The following is a 15,712-nucleotide window of genomic DNA, read 5'->3' as shown; positions in this document are numbered from 1 at the left end:
GGTTCTGCAGGTGGTGACCACAGACCACTTCTCAGTTCCTATGCTTCCTGGCTGATGTTTTGGTCACTTTTGAATGCTGGCGGTGCTCTCACTCTAGTGGTAGCATGAGACGGAGTCTACAACCCACACTTGATCTTTCTTGAATAAGTTCCTCCAGTTTTTTTTTTTTTTCCTCTAACTTATTCTGTGCCTCTATGGTACAGTTTTCTATCTATCTGGACTGTTAGTCCAGTTTTTTTTTTTTTAAGATGAGTATTGAATTGCATGGCCTATAAAGCCACATTTATAAGTGTCCATTACAATAGGAGGATCTGCTGTACCTATGTTGAAAAAAATATTTTAGAAATTCTTCTGTCCTGGTTATAAATAAGTTGTTATCCAATAGAATTTGATAACATTTCCAATATCCTCGCCCACGTTGAAATCCTGTAAGAGTAATGTATATACCAATTATTTGATGGTCCGACCGCATTCTGTCCCCTATCAATACTTAAAAAAAAACTTTTGGTGCCAACGACTAGCTTGATTGAGCCTCTGCCTTGTATTTTTCATTAGGTCAGGATATTTAAGCCTCCATATATCCACTAGTTCCAATATATCCATGATATTCGTGATTTCCTTTAGTGCATGAGGGTGATAGTTTGTAATGTGATTTTCTTATTTTCTTTTTTCTAAATACAGAAATTATAATCTCCCACCATAATAATAGAGTCTTGTATTGCTTGTAGGCTTGATCAATTATTATATATTTTCAAAGAAGCATGGATCATCATTATTTGGACCGTATAGATTAATGAGCCAAATCTGTTATGGTCCTTGCGGATCTGTTTGGACAATTTGCATATTCATATCAAAATTATTGTTAATTAATAACACCACCCCTTTTGAGTTTCTTTGCCCATGGGAGAAGTATATTTTTCCCCCCCAGTGTAACGATTTTCCTCCTCTTCAGATGAGGAGTATGAAGGATCGGACCAATACGCAGCGTGGTAAGTGTCCATGATAGTTTAATAAAACTGAACACGACATAATACAAAAATAACAAAGTGAATGATAACGAAAACCGAAACAGTCCTGAAAGGTGACCCTAACACTAGAAACAATCACCCACAACACACAATGGAAAACAGGCTACCTAAATATGGCTCCCAATCAGAGACAACGATAAACAGCTGCCTCTGATTGGGAACCACTCCAGGCCAAACACATAGAAAAACAACAACCTAGAAAAAAGAACATAGACTGCCCACCCTAACTCACGCCCTGACCAAACTAAAATAGAGACACAAAAACGGAACTAAGTTCAGGACGTGACACCCAGTCCCTTTTCCACACAACTTCATCTAAAATTGTTGAATGAGTTTCTGTAAACAATATTATATTCCTTCTCTTTTAGCCAGGTAAATACTGAAGGTATTTTCTTATTATATGCTAAGCAGTTACAATTATAACTAGTTGTACTTATTTCACCGTTTACGATAATGACATACAAGTTTCAATTCTATTGATCATAATATGTTTGTAAACTTACCATTTAAAATATGATTGAGTGTCCATACTGTACCATGACATTTGCACTGCTACTGAGTAAACCTCCATTGTTCTCTAGGAAGGAAATATATTTTCTCCACCTTTGTTTTGAAAAGATGATATGTATCCTCTCTACCACAAGGTGACGATATAACCTTGAGAGAGTTAATTGCTCAGTGCTTTCTAAGTTTAGTGAAGTAAAGGTTTTTATGTTTGAAAAATATATATATTTGAAGAATCCTAAAATACAAATGTGTGAATTATAATTTATATGCTGGAACTTTCAGACTTCCATTTTTTTGCCTACCAAATTGCCTATAAAGCAGAAATAATAGTTAATTGAATAGATGAATACACTTCATGCAATTATTTACATATTTAGTTTAATTTGAATTAGGCCTAACAGTGAAGTCAGCAATCACATCAGCCACTCATTATAAATCTCTTCCCATACAGAACCGCAATAGACTTTGAAATGATTAACCCCAGATTCAACCTCCGTATTGCGGTAAATACTGCTTTGTTGTCTTTTATAAATATTTATATCCTAACTGATTTAGTAATGTGCATCTAAAGATATGAGTCCGTAGTGAGATGTTGGTAACCCAATGTAAATTGTCCAGGTGGCCATTTGATGAATTGTTCAGCAGTCCTATGGCTTGGGGGTGGAAGCTGTCCAGGAGCCTTTTGGTCCTAGACTTGGCGCTCTGGTACCGCTTGCCGTGCGGTAGCAGAGAGAACAGTCTATGACTTGGGTGACTGGAGTCTTTAACAATTTTTTGGGTCTTCCTCTGACACCGCCGAGTATATAGGTCCTGGATGTCAGGAAGCTTGGCCACCAGTGATGTACTGGGCCGTACGCACTACCCTCTGTAGCGCCTTACGGTCAGATGCCGAGAAGTTGCCATACCAGGTGGTAATGCAACCGGTCAGGATGCTCTCGTTGGTGCAGCTGTAGAACTTTTTGAGGATCTGGGGACCCATGCCAAATCTTTTCATTCTCCTGAGGGGGAAAAGGTGTTGTCGTGCCCTCTTCACAACTGTCTTGGTGTGTTTGCACCAAGACAGTTAGTAATATAATGTTTCTCTTCCATAGGAGCTCATGCCATTGGACCCTCCATACTTCAGTGGTGTGTTGTGTGCTAAAAGGTGAGTATCACAGTCTTAGATCGAATATTTAAACAAACCACCTGACACAGTTATTCTCTGCCAACTGCCAATGAGATACATCTGTTTGAATTCTGTGTGTGTGTGTATTTGGGTGGGTGGGCGCAAACTTCATATTTCATTGTAGCTCATCATTTTATTCTTTACCTGGTCCTCCGCATCAAATGTTACAAAGACTGTTAGGAGATACATATGGGAGCTACATAAGTCTTTGTTTATCTTATATCAACTTCCTTCGCTCAGTTGAGCTGTCACCTCATTTTACCTGAAGATTTTCCCTTCTGCGTTTATATAATTAACTAATTATCCTAATTATCCTGTCATTTTGACTTATTTGATAGAAAATATAAAAAACAATGGATTAGAATATGCAACCTGAATCACTGTTGCCATACTACATACAGTATAGAAAGACCGTTTGAATGTGTTAGGCAGATGAGAACCATCCAGAATACAGTGAGGACCAATGTTCCCTCTGAACTGTGCACGTGCAGTAGCCCCAAGACTGCCGCGCAGCTCCCCCGGGACTGTGGTGCAGAAATATCAGCCCACAGAGGGAAGATAAAGGCCTCCCCAGTGGAGCAAAGGTCTAAGGCACTACAGACCCGGGTTCGATCCCAGGCTGTGTTGCAGCCAGCCGTGACCGGGAGACCCATGAGGCGGTGCATAATTGGCCCAGCGTTGTTAGGGGAGGGTTTGGCCAGCCGGGATGTTCGTGTCTCATCGCGCTCTAGCAACTCCTTGTGGCAGGCCGGGCACATGCACGCTGACTTCGGCCGCCAGTTGTACAGTGTTTCTTCCGGCACATTGGTACTGCTGGCTTCCGGGTTAAGCGAACAGTGTGTCAAGAAGCAATGCGGCTTGGCAGGGTCGTGTTTCGGAGGACACATGGGTCTCGACCTTCGCCTCTCCCGAGTCCGTACGGGAGTTGCAGCGATGGGACAAGACTGTAACTACCAAATGGATATCAGTAAAAAGGGGTAAAAAGTTTAAAAATAAATAAATAATACAACAACAATATAGCCTTTTTATTTTATTTGTCTTGGGCTGTTAGAATATATAAAATATACTTGGATTTGTTTAATAATTTGTTGGTTACTACATGATTACATATGTGTTATTTCATAGTTTTGATGTCTTCAGTATTATTCTACAATGTAGAAAATAGTAAAAATAAAGAAAAACCCTTGAATGAATAGGTGTTCTAAAACTTTTGATGTTATGGGATGCATTTTCTCTATAGTTTTTGATGGTAGGCCACTGGTAGGCCTACAATATGATCAAATAGCCACAGTCGCCTACTTGGCCACTGTTAAAACTGTAACTTAAAGCGGGTACAGCTTCTGTGTTCACAGTAAACGTGTGCTGGAAGTTCCACATCATTTTCACAACGTTGAAGTTGGCACACAGCAGACCTGAAATTTGCTCAGTGCCGAAAAAAATTAAAGGGGACATTGGTAGTATTCAAGTCAACCTAAATCTGAACTCATTGCAGGACTAAACCCCATTTTAGTCTGTCGGGAAAGGATTTCTCCAATAGCATATACAATATGTTGTATTATCTGTTGAGACCCTACTCATCGGTTCTAGTATGTGTTATGTCAGCAGTTTGATGCTGATTAATGGGCTTTGGGCGGTTAAGAAAGCGTATTATCTTTATTGCCAAGGGTAATTCATAAATGTTACAATTCCCAGATGGAGAAGTGGAATGGCCTAATCTGCTGTGAACATTTTGAGTGAATGGGAGATGTGGTTGGTCACATCTAGCATCTCCAGTTTGTGCCTGTCTCACATCGTCTTTTTTATGAAAATTATTAATGAACTGCTTTTCCTCTCAGGCGCTCACCAGAGGCCAATAAGTCTAAATGCCAAATGTGCTGGATAACAGTTTATTAAAGCTTTATTGCAGACATTCCAGTTCCTGGGGGATGGACTTAATGGCTGTTTCCACCATGGGGTTAGGCACAACCTCTGTCTGAGGAGGGGGAGGTGTTGGAGAGTCTTTTTTCCCTCCTTTTAACTGAGGAAAATCTGTTTCCGAATCTCTTTCCCCTCAGCCCTCTCCATCTCCTTGGTGTGCTATGTTGTTGTTAGGAGTTTCATATGGAGTTGGGTTTAGAATGCGGTTGGTTCCCAGGGATTGCTGGTTGCCCAAAGTTGCCACCACCACTGCATGGCTCCTGGTGCTCATACTCTGTCCTCTTCTCCTGGAGTCTGAAATGGGTTTCTGATTATGTGCGGTAAATGAAGCCCTAGTAGTACATCATGTGCAAAATAGTATAAATTACTCCCTTTAGTAGTCTGTAGGAAAGATCATATGATTACTGCTACTATTCCATTAGCATTTGGTGAAAAAGCTTACTGTTGCCCCTTGAGTGAAGCATAGTATACAGTGTTACCTGAGTATTCTTTCAATGTGAAACACCACTTAAATAATACAGCACACAATGTACAGAAACACTTTGTCCCATATACAACAAGCAAGGAGGCCACATCATGTGCTGCTGTGTGCCTAGTCATGTCTATAAAACTGGGCCTAGGAAATGGGCTTCTCACTGGTTTTAATTAAATCCAAGTGACATTTGTATATGCCTCCAGGGAAGGCACTGCTTGCTTCAAATGGAATGCGTTGTCCACACCAGAACTGAGTAATTGTGCGTGCTTCCCAAGATTGTCAGCAGCCTTGCAAATCAACTGATAGGGCTGCCCCCCTTATGTCTGCTAAGCGTTAGTCCCAAGAGTCACCATGACAAGTGTTAATCAGAGCAACAAGTGGCTTTAGGGGGGAATAAGAGGAATCTGTAAAGCACCATAATTACCTATGGAACCTTGCTAATAGGTACCAATTTGGTTTTAGCAGGAGATTCCTGCAGTCATCTACAGTAGATTGTCTCTGTCACACAACTGGGATTAGGCTAAAATGTTTTCATGTCATTTTGTGGTTGTGTTTTGGTTGCTGGTACAACATTTATCCCAGCCTCTACAGTCCCTACTTCTCCCTGGGGTCTTGTATGGAGGACCTGAACAGCCTCTTCACCCAGCTTTATGGAGTCTCTCTCATGTCCAAAAATCCAAGTGCATGAGATGTGTGGAAATATGATGTCCGCAAACTGGTAAAAACCCTTGTATAACTATTCCAATGTCCGTATAATGTTACAGTTGTGGTTTGTTTGCTGTGGTTATATTGTGTCTAAATTGTGTTTCTATGGTGGGATCTCCTACTTTGGCTCATTTGTCTTGTCACTTCCTGCCCAGGCTGTAGTTCATGAGACAGAGGCGTTGCTGGAATACATCTACTGTGAATTCTTCCACAGAGCAAATAAACTGCACCAGGTAGACAGAGCCTCACACACCACGCCCACAGCACAACTGCTTTCTTGAAAGATGACATGAGTTTCAGTAGATCAAAAATGTTTTCAGTAGTTCAAAATGCGGTCGTGGCTGTTGTTTCTGGCATGTTCAAAAGAAAAGGTCTCTATGGCCCTGTGGCACTGATCTTGAAACCAGCAGCATATAGAGTGTGCTCACACCTGACATGATGGAGAACCTGGTCCACGAGATGGGCAATGCCATGCACTCCATGCTGTAGGGCGCACGTGCTACCAACACATAACAGGTCAGCCATGCTCATCTGACGATCTCAGAGATGAACCGTTAACTTTAGCTACTTTAACCTTGTGCTTAGCTTGACATTGTGCTTATAGGTAATTCCATGGAAACAAAGTGATGCTGAAACGTCCAAGTCGTCCTTGAGCATAGAGTTGTATGGTTTGTTTAACTTCGCAATCATTGGTTTTTATTTGGCATAGATTATAAAGTGAAAAATCTGAGTCTCAGCATCACTCTGTTACCATAGAATTGCCCCTATGTATTTGTGAATAATAATATGGGAAAGTCTTTGGAAATTACTGTATGTAAAGCTCTCTCAAATCAATAGGCCTAATAGTCAGAAGGATTGATTTCAGTATCAATGGTTTAGTGGTTGGTGATTTCAGTATCTCCTAGTGTAGTGGTTGGTGTTGTGTATGCCATTTTACACACAGTGCATCTGATAATGATGGTCACAGGTTAGAATGGCATGCATAGATTCTGTGTTCAGTCATGGTGTGGAGACTTGAAAAGGCCTGTTAAATCCTATTGAGAATGATACTGTTTGGTGAGGGAATCCACACAGGTTATCATTGGATTGATTGCATGCTCCTTTACTTGTTAGATGCAGACTAGGGATACGCCTTAGCAAGCAACTCAAGATACTTCAAAATGTCAATTTCATGGAGAGAGATATCCACTTACATTAAATAGATGTAGCAACTTGAGACTGTGGTTGTGCCACTGACTTTGCGGTGGCCACTGATTATTGAGTAGTGAAACAATTTGCCAACCATTATCAAACAGTGCAGGTACACAAACTCACCATTTTGCTGTGGCAACATGTTGATGACCCAAAATTGATAACAAAGCCATATATTAGTTTTGTTTTAAAGTATTACTATAGTGAACAAAAATATAAACGCAACATGCAACAATTTCAAAGATTTTACTAAGTTACAATTCATATAAGGAAATCAGTCAATTGAAATAAATAAATGAGGCCCTAATCTATGGATTTCACATGACTGGGAATACAGATATGCATCTGTTTGTCACAGATACCTTAAAAAAAATATATTGGCGAGGATCAGAAAACCAGTCAGTATCTGGTGTGACCAACATTTGCCTCATGCAGCACGACACATCCCCTTCACATAAAGTTGACCAGGCTGTTGATTTTGGCCTGTGGAATGTTGTCCCACTCCTCTTCAATGGCTGTGAGAAGCTGCTGGATATTGTCGAGAACTGGAACAAGCTGTCGAGCATGTCAATCCAGAGCATCCCAAACATACTCAATGGGTGACATGCCTGGTGAGTATGCAGGCCATGGAAGAACTGGGACATTTTCAGCTTCCAGCAATTGTGTACAGATCCTTGCAACATGGGCCTGTGCATTATCATGCTGAAACATGAGGTGATAGCGGTGGATGTATGGCACCACAATGGGCCTCAGGATCTCGTCACGGTACCTGTGCATTCAAATTGCCCTCGATAAAATGCATTTGTGTTCGTTGTCCGTAGCTTATGCCTGCCCATACTAAAACCCCACCGCCACCATGGGGGACTCTGTTCACAACGTTGACATCAGCAAACCTCTTACCCACACGACGCCATACACGTGGTCTGCGATTGTGAGGCCGGGGGGACGCACTGCCAAATTCTCTTAAACAACGTTGGAGGATGTTTATGGTAGAAAAATTAACATTATATTATCTGGCAACAGCTCTGGTGGACATTCCTGCAGTTAACATGCCAATTGCACACTCACTCAAATCTTGAGACATCTGTGGCATTGTGTTGTGTGACAAAACTGCACATTTTAGAGTGGCCTTTTAGTGTCCCCAGCACAAGGTGCACCTGTGTAACGATCATGCTGTTTAATCAGCTTCTTGATATGCCACACCTGTCAGGTGGATGGATTATCTTGGCAAAGGAGAAATGCTCCCTAACAGGATGTAAACAAATTTGTGAACAAAATTTGAGAGAAATAAGCTTTTTGTGCATATGGAACATTTCTGGGATCTTTTATTTCAGCTCAATAAACATGGGATCAAGACTTTACATGTTGCGTTTTATATTTTTGTTCAGTGTAAATGGGTTACTGTAAAGATATGGTGCAATATTTCTGCTGAGAAATTCATGTCTTCGTTTTTTTGCAGCCTCTGCCTCAGAGCATGGTGGCTCGTCTGTGTGAGTCCAAAAAGTTGTGTAGTGTGGCAGACACTCAACTACAGATAACTCCCCCTGACACACAACAACAATGAACTAAATGGGTCACAGTGTTTACTTTCATGGGTTACATTGACACTGAACTCTCATGCAAATGTACAAATGTACAAATGTCCTCCTAAACTACCTGCACTGCAGCAAACACTGACAACTCTTATCTGCTCATCTTTATAGTCATTTTTTAACAAGGTATCCCAGATTGTTACTGTTGCTTTAAAAACTCACTTTAACACAATGGACATAAGGGTCCTGTAAGTGCTTTGCCTGAGTGATTGATGGTAGATAAGTGTAGAGACTTAACAGATATCAGCCTTTTTCAGCCAACAGAAAATGCCTTGACTCAAATAGGATATTTGGGAACATTTCGAAGGTTTAACATGTAACTGCATGAATGATTCAGCCTATTTTATTTTTTCTGTGGACAGATTTTCTACTCTGCTCTGGATCAGATTTATCATGGAAAACCCCAAAACTGATCAACGAGTGGTATTTTAAAAGACATGCAGCAGAAATTCGACGGCCTACCATATACTCCAAACATGATGGGTACCTCAGTGTCAAAATGGTCTTTGCCTTCACTGAGTTGGTGGGCTATAGATCTTTGATTATGTGCTCAAGTACAGCCTTTATAGTTAATGAATGTTTGGGGGGCATTCTTTGCCTAATCCTCAAAACTGTACCACAGTGTGTGCCTTTTCTCGTGCAACAGAGGGACAAAAACAGCTCAGAGCATAGAAAGAGCGAGGTAGAGGGAGTTATTTTTTGGCTTTTCTTCCCTGGCTCTGTGGTTTTATATCTCTTACCCAGGCGCAGTACCGTTTAAGGGATTAAAGCTTTTTTGGAGGCCCTGCTCAAATAACAAAGCAGAGGTATACTTTGAATGAGCACTCCCTGGGGGAAATATTTGAAACTCTTCTTTCTGTGGTCCTTTAATGAAAACATTTTTTACAAAAGAGGACAAAGTCAGGAGGGAATAGAGAATGTAAAACACAGCCAACATTTAGCCAGGAATGGCCTTCATAAGGCATTTATCCTCAACTATAATTATGTGGGCCATCAGGAATAGAGAGCACTCCATCAGAACTATATTCCTCCTCACTTTAATTGAGCTTACCAGCCACAGTTGCTTTAACCTCGCTAAAAGTCCTACTTCCACTTTTATCCATGCAGCGACCGACCTCTCAGGGGAGTGTGGTTATAAAACCATGCCGAAATTCAACATTTCACTCAAATTACATGTTATGATGGAAGAGTAGTTTTCCTCCTTTCAGCCCCACTTACAAAAATCTGAATTGTATTGTTAAAGGATAAGTCATGGGATTGGAGCAAGCGAAAACAGATTTGTTTATGTTCTGCTGAAAGGACTATATTTCTGGTCTTTTACTCTCTCTCCCTGCCCTTGCTAAACAGCAGTGAAGCAAAACCTTCCACACTAAACTGAACATTTGAATAGCTAATAGGTTACATAAAGACCCAAATAATAAACACTGGGGTGATTGTGACATGTATATTGGTTTATAGACCAGAGGTATCAGTTCTGAATGGAGAGAAAAACTTTCAGCTGTTGTTGAGTACATGGACCAAATGGAAAGCCCTGCAACTGCGATAATAATATTTGGAAAGCCTGACATTCCTTCTGCTGTGTTGATGATTCTTTGTCTTTATCAGTTCTCTTGGAGCCATAGAGAGTCAAGACATGGTCTTTTCTCACCCAGAATGTGGTGTTGATCCCTAGCACCCAGAACAAAGGCCTAGCAGCCTGGTCTACAAAGGACAGGAGTGTCTTTTATCTAATACACAAGAGAACAGAGTGAAGGGCTGCTCTGACTTTCCTCGTCTTTGTGTGTGAGGATCAAAATAGATCTTTCCCTGAGATGTTAATTTGACTGGGCTATGACCTTCTCAAAAGTTGACATCTAGCATTTGAGGCAAGCAGAGGGATCAAAAATAAAGCAGAGCACTGGTGTCTGAACTGATTAGTTTGAGTGTTTACTGTCCATCTCAAAGTTTCAGCCATTCTGTCAGTCATACCTGTAGTTCCGTTTCATGCTCAAAGGTGTTATACGGTTGGAGATATCTTGCCACAGGAGGATGAGGGTGACCGCATATCTACTATAGGCCTCTGGTACTGCTGTAGGCCTCTGGTACTGCCGTCCGGACAGCTGGTGAATTCTCTCCTCACGATTTGTGCTCACTTTCCTAATGTTTTGGTTTCCCCCTTGTATTGCCTCTGTCAGGGGTACTGTTTACCCTTATTAAAGTCATTAGGGCCCAGATGGGACCCATCATGCAGACACTTGGCGGCTTAAGCCTGTTTCACGCTAGACGATCTTCTTTCACAACGCTCGCTGTTTAAATAAGCAGCACCCCTCTCAAAGGCAGAGTACAGGGTGCTTTAGACTAGCCCCTTTCAACTTATCTCTCTCACCTCTCCAAGACGGTATGGTAAAGTGCACAGTCAGGGATAAAATAGCAAGATAAAAATCTTGTCTTTTTTTTCCCTCCTAAGAGCAAAAGTCACTCATTAATATATAAAGATCTGGGCTCAGATTTGGATGTTACTTTGGGCTACTTCATTTGGAGATATCCATGTGACTCTAGCAGGTTTATAAGGTTCCTTGTGCATTACAGCCTTAATGCTCTGATACAATTCTTACAGTACTTAGCTTTGCATTTGTGTTTTATAACCACCGTGGAGACTGGGGTATAATTTAGTTTTATTCCATCACTGCTTTCTTCTGACTGACTGACTGACTGTTTGAATGTTTGCCAGATTAATTTCCCCGGAGTCCCAAATCAGGCATGATCATAGAGTACATTGCCTTTATAGTTAGGAAGTTGGACCCTCTAGGCAACAAAGTGAAAAGGAAAAGTGTGCACTTTTAGGAATTTCCATATTCCTCTAAAAGCAAAGTAAAAGGTTTGAAGTCAAATGTATACAGTGTAACCGAAGTCTGTATTTGACTTAATCATTGGCCAATTGAACAGTAGCCTACATTTTGAAGCAGACAAAACAGTGACCAGACAGTAACTAGAACAAACATCAATAGACATTCTTTAATGGCCCAGAATACTTTTGGGTCTTTTCCTGAGGGGGAAGTAGATGATGACAGAAGAATATCTCTGCTTGTCTTTTCCTTCAGCAACATTTATGAGCAGGAACCTTCAAAGCTGAATTGGCCTTGCTATTCAAACTTCACTCTCACCATACATAGTAGAAACAAACTCATTTAATGTTTCCTTTTGTCATGAATTAAGCATTTTTTTTCGAAAGGGAAAGATAATTGCATTCAATCGGTCTGTCTATGTTTAAAAAAACAATTGAGATCAAATGTTTCCTTGTCAATATACCTACAGTGGTGGTCTTTATGAATCATGGTATAAACAGTGGAACCTGTTGAAAGCCAGTTTAATTTGGGTTATTTATTGGGTATTTATTTATGGTGTTGTTAATGACGCTGTGATATTGTGAAATGCTTTGTTTTCCTTTGCAGGCATGGCAGCTGAGATTCAACCACCTCATTGGCTACGGAGACAAGTACTACTCCTATATCATGTCCCACGCTGTGGCCTCCATGGTGGGAAAACAGTGCTTTGTTCAGGATCCTTTAAACAGGTGAGACTGAGAGCCATTCAGTGTCCTCACACAAACCCTTCATCAGGAAATACACACAATATCAAGGCGTGGCTGTCTGCAGCACTTACTTGACTTTTATGGGTATGACTAAATGTAGGGTATGACTAAATGTAGGGTATGAATAAATGCAGGGTATCAATAACCTAAATGCAGTGTCCCTACAGAAAAAAAACAGTTTACTGTAATAACACAAGGAACTTCATCTGAGGCAGTCAATGTTTTTTTTTAAAGCAAAACCAGACTTTTTTACTAATGTCAGGACAATTTCGTGATGTATTTTTCTGTGTCCCTTGAGATTTTTTGCCTGTGTGTGATCATATACCGGGAACTTGTTATTCAAAATTCAATGAATAACTGTTGTTATATCACTAAAAGTTACAGTACATTTGACTGGAAGGTATAAACATGTTTGCATTTCCAAAAAGACTGAGCCAAATGCTCTCTCACAAGCAACCTTCCCTGGGTAGTGTTAAGTCTCTCCGCCTGACATTGAACATGACATCAATATGAAACCCACACCAGCTTGGCAGGTGTGTACAGTAATCCAGTCAGAGTCACCAGCATCTACATTACATAGCCCACAGCCCTCCCTATCAGCTCTGCTCTGACTTGGACTCCACAAAGGCTTTGTTTCCAGATTCATCTCAGAGATTCGAGCCCCGCAGCCCTTGTCTCTCTCTCTGCCTTCCTTTCTCTCCTTTCCCTCTGACATTTAGTTCCACCTGTGGTTGTTGAACCTTTGTTTCCTAGCATCAGGAGGCCCTAAAAATTGGCAAAGACTCCAGCCACCCAAATCATAGACTGTTCTCTCTGCTACAGCACGGCAAGCGGTACTTTTGGAGCCAAGTCTAGCTCCAAAAGGATTCCTAACAGCTTCTACCCCAAGCCATAAGACTACTGAACAGCTAATTAAATGGCTACCCGGACTATTTGCACTATTCCCCCCCCCCCACACACACTTTTTTACGCTGCTGCTACTCACTGTTAATTATCACTTTACCACACATAGTCACTTTACCCCTACCTACATGTACATATTACCTCAATTACCTCGACTAACCTGTATCCCCGCACATGGACTCGGTACCGGTACCTCCATTTATATAGCCTCCTTATTTCATTGATGCTCTTTGATTTGTTGTTTTTGTTTGTTTATTTAGTCAATATTAAATAAATAACTCTTCTTTTTCTTAACTGCATTGTTGGTTAAGGGCTTGTAAGTAAGCGTTTTAAGGGAAGGTCTACACCTGTTGTATTCGTGTCATGTGACAAATACAATTTCATTTGATTTAATTGATCAGCCCTGTGAGGGGAGAGCTGAGACTTTGCCCAGGGCTCTCAGGATGGGGAAGAAGAGCTGCTGTAGGAGAATGCATATGGCTGTAATCTTATATCTCTCCTCTCTCTCCCAGGGACATGGGAGAGCGCTACCGTAGGGAGATGCTAGCCCATGGGGGAGGGAAGCCCATGCTCATGGAAGGTATGTCATGGTCTTGAACTTTGGGCTTTCAGAGACTCTCACCACCTCTCTGAGAGCCACTGGACAGGTTGTGTAGTGGCCCACTTCAGGCTGATTTACCTCTTTAGTGTCCCAAGGTTAAGGAGTGTCCATTAGACTACAAATGAAGGTGCCAACCAACTTCTCTAACTATATTTCAATGAATTTTGTTCAGAAGAGAATGGGTATGTCTGCTCTAGGTGACCCTTGATGACCCGGTGGAACTAGAAAGAAAGAGTCAGCAGTAGTTCCTTCACTTCAGACCTGCTACTGTTGTGGTTAGTCTGGTCTGCGGTAGGGGCCTCAGAGCGGAGGATATTTAGCTCTCCAGCATGCTTCACTGCCTCTCTTACCTTGTGTTTACAGGGGCTCTATCATTATAGAGCTATATAGCCCCTCGTATGCTGGTGGTTAGTCTTGTATGGTGGTAACTAGTAACCTATAACAGAACACAAACCCTTATAGAGTGCATTTGGAAAGTACTGAGACCGCTTCACTTTTCCACATTTTGTTACGTTACAGCCTTATTCTAAAATTGATTAAATAATTTCTTCCCTCATCAATCTACATACAATGTGAAAACAGAAATACCTTATTTACATAAGTATTCACACCTTTTGCTATGAGACCCGAAATTGAGCTCAGGTGCATCCTGTTTCCATTGATCATCCTTGAGATGGTTCTACAACTTGATTGGAGTCCATCTGTGGTAAGTTTTATTGATTGGACATGATTTGGAAAGGCACACACCTGTCTATATAAGCTTCCACAGTTGACAGTGCACGTCAGAGCAAAAACCAAGTCATGAGGTCAAAGGAATTGTTCGTAGAGCTCCGAGACAGGATTGTGTCGAGACACAGATCTGGGGAAAGGTACCAAAAACTTTCAGCAGAATTGAAGGTCCCTAAGAACACAGTGGCCTCCATCATTCTTAAAAAGGAAGAAGTTTGGATCCACCAAGACTCTTCCTAGAGCTGTCTGCCCGGCCAAACTGAGCAATCAGGGGAGAAGGGCCTTGGTCAGGGAGGTGACCAAGAGCTCCAGAGTTCCTCTGTGGAGATGGGAGAACTATCCACAAGGACAACCATCTCTGCAGCACTCTACCAATCAGGCCTTTATGATAGAGTGGCCAGACGGAAGCCACTTCTCAGTAAAAGACACATGACGGCCCGCTTGGAGTTTGCCAAAAGGCACCTAAAGGACTCTCAGATCATGAGAAACAAGATTCTCTGGTCTGATGAAACCAAGATTCAACTCATTGGCCTGAATGCCAAGCGTCACGTTTGGAGGAAACCTGCACCATCCCTACGGTGAAGCATGGTGGTGGTAGCATCATGCTGTGGGGATGTTTCAGTGGCAGGGACTGGGAGACTAGTCAGGATTGAGGGAAAGATGAACGGAGCAAAGTACAGAGAGATCCTTGATGAAAACCTGGTCCAGAGCGCTTATGACCTCTGTTACGAATCCCTTTGGCCCGGCAGTCTAGGGGGGATGTATCGAGACCGTAACATAACTCATGCAAATTATAACAGTGAAAAAGTAACAGTGAGAACAAAAACCACAGACAACTAAATTACCGTCAAACACTCATGGTTTATTTTTAAACACACAGTAAAGGGGGGCGGGGAAAGGGGCTGAGCTGGACCCAAGGAAAGAAACAATTATCCAAAAACACCCCTAAGCTAGACTAGCCTACTTCAATACAGTTAACTAACTAACCAAAAATACAGCGGGTGGTCCGCCCAGTTCTAACTAGGGTATTTAGACAAAGTATTCCTACGGGTAATGTATGCCCATGGGCGACTTGGCTTGGTACCCCCTTTTCCCACCATCAAACAAACAGTCAAACACCATAACCAAAATAATACTCACAGGTGGGACAAAGTGACATGTAGGTGTAAAAACAAACGAGAGCTCAAAGAGAGAGAGAGATATTGCGAGAGATTGAGACACAGAGAGTTTGAAACACAAAGAGATCGAGCTCTAGAGAAAACAACTGAATGGGTTTTTAAACCAAGGGAAAGGAGATGTGATTGGGTAATGGAAACAGGAGGAGGTGT

The sequence above is a fragment of the Salvelinus alpinus genome, chromosome 22, assembly GCF_045679555.1.
Source record: "Salvelinus alpinus chromosome 22, SLU_Salpinus.1, whole genome shotgun sequence".
In the NCBI taxonomy this organism is placed as follows: Eukaryota; Metazoa; Chordata; class Actinopteri; order Salmoniformes; family Salmonidae; genus Salvelinus; species Salvelinus alpinus.
This window is presented reverse-complemented; position numbering follows the sequence as displayed.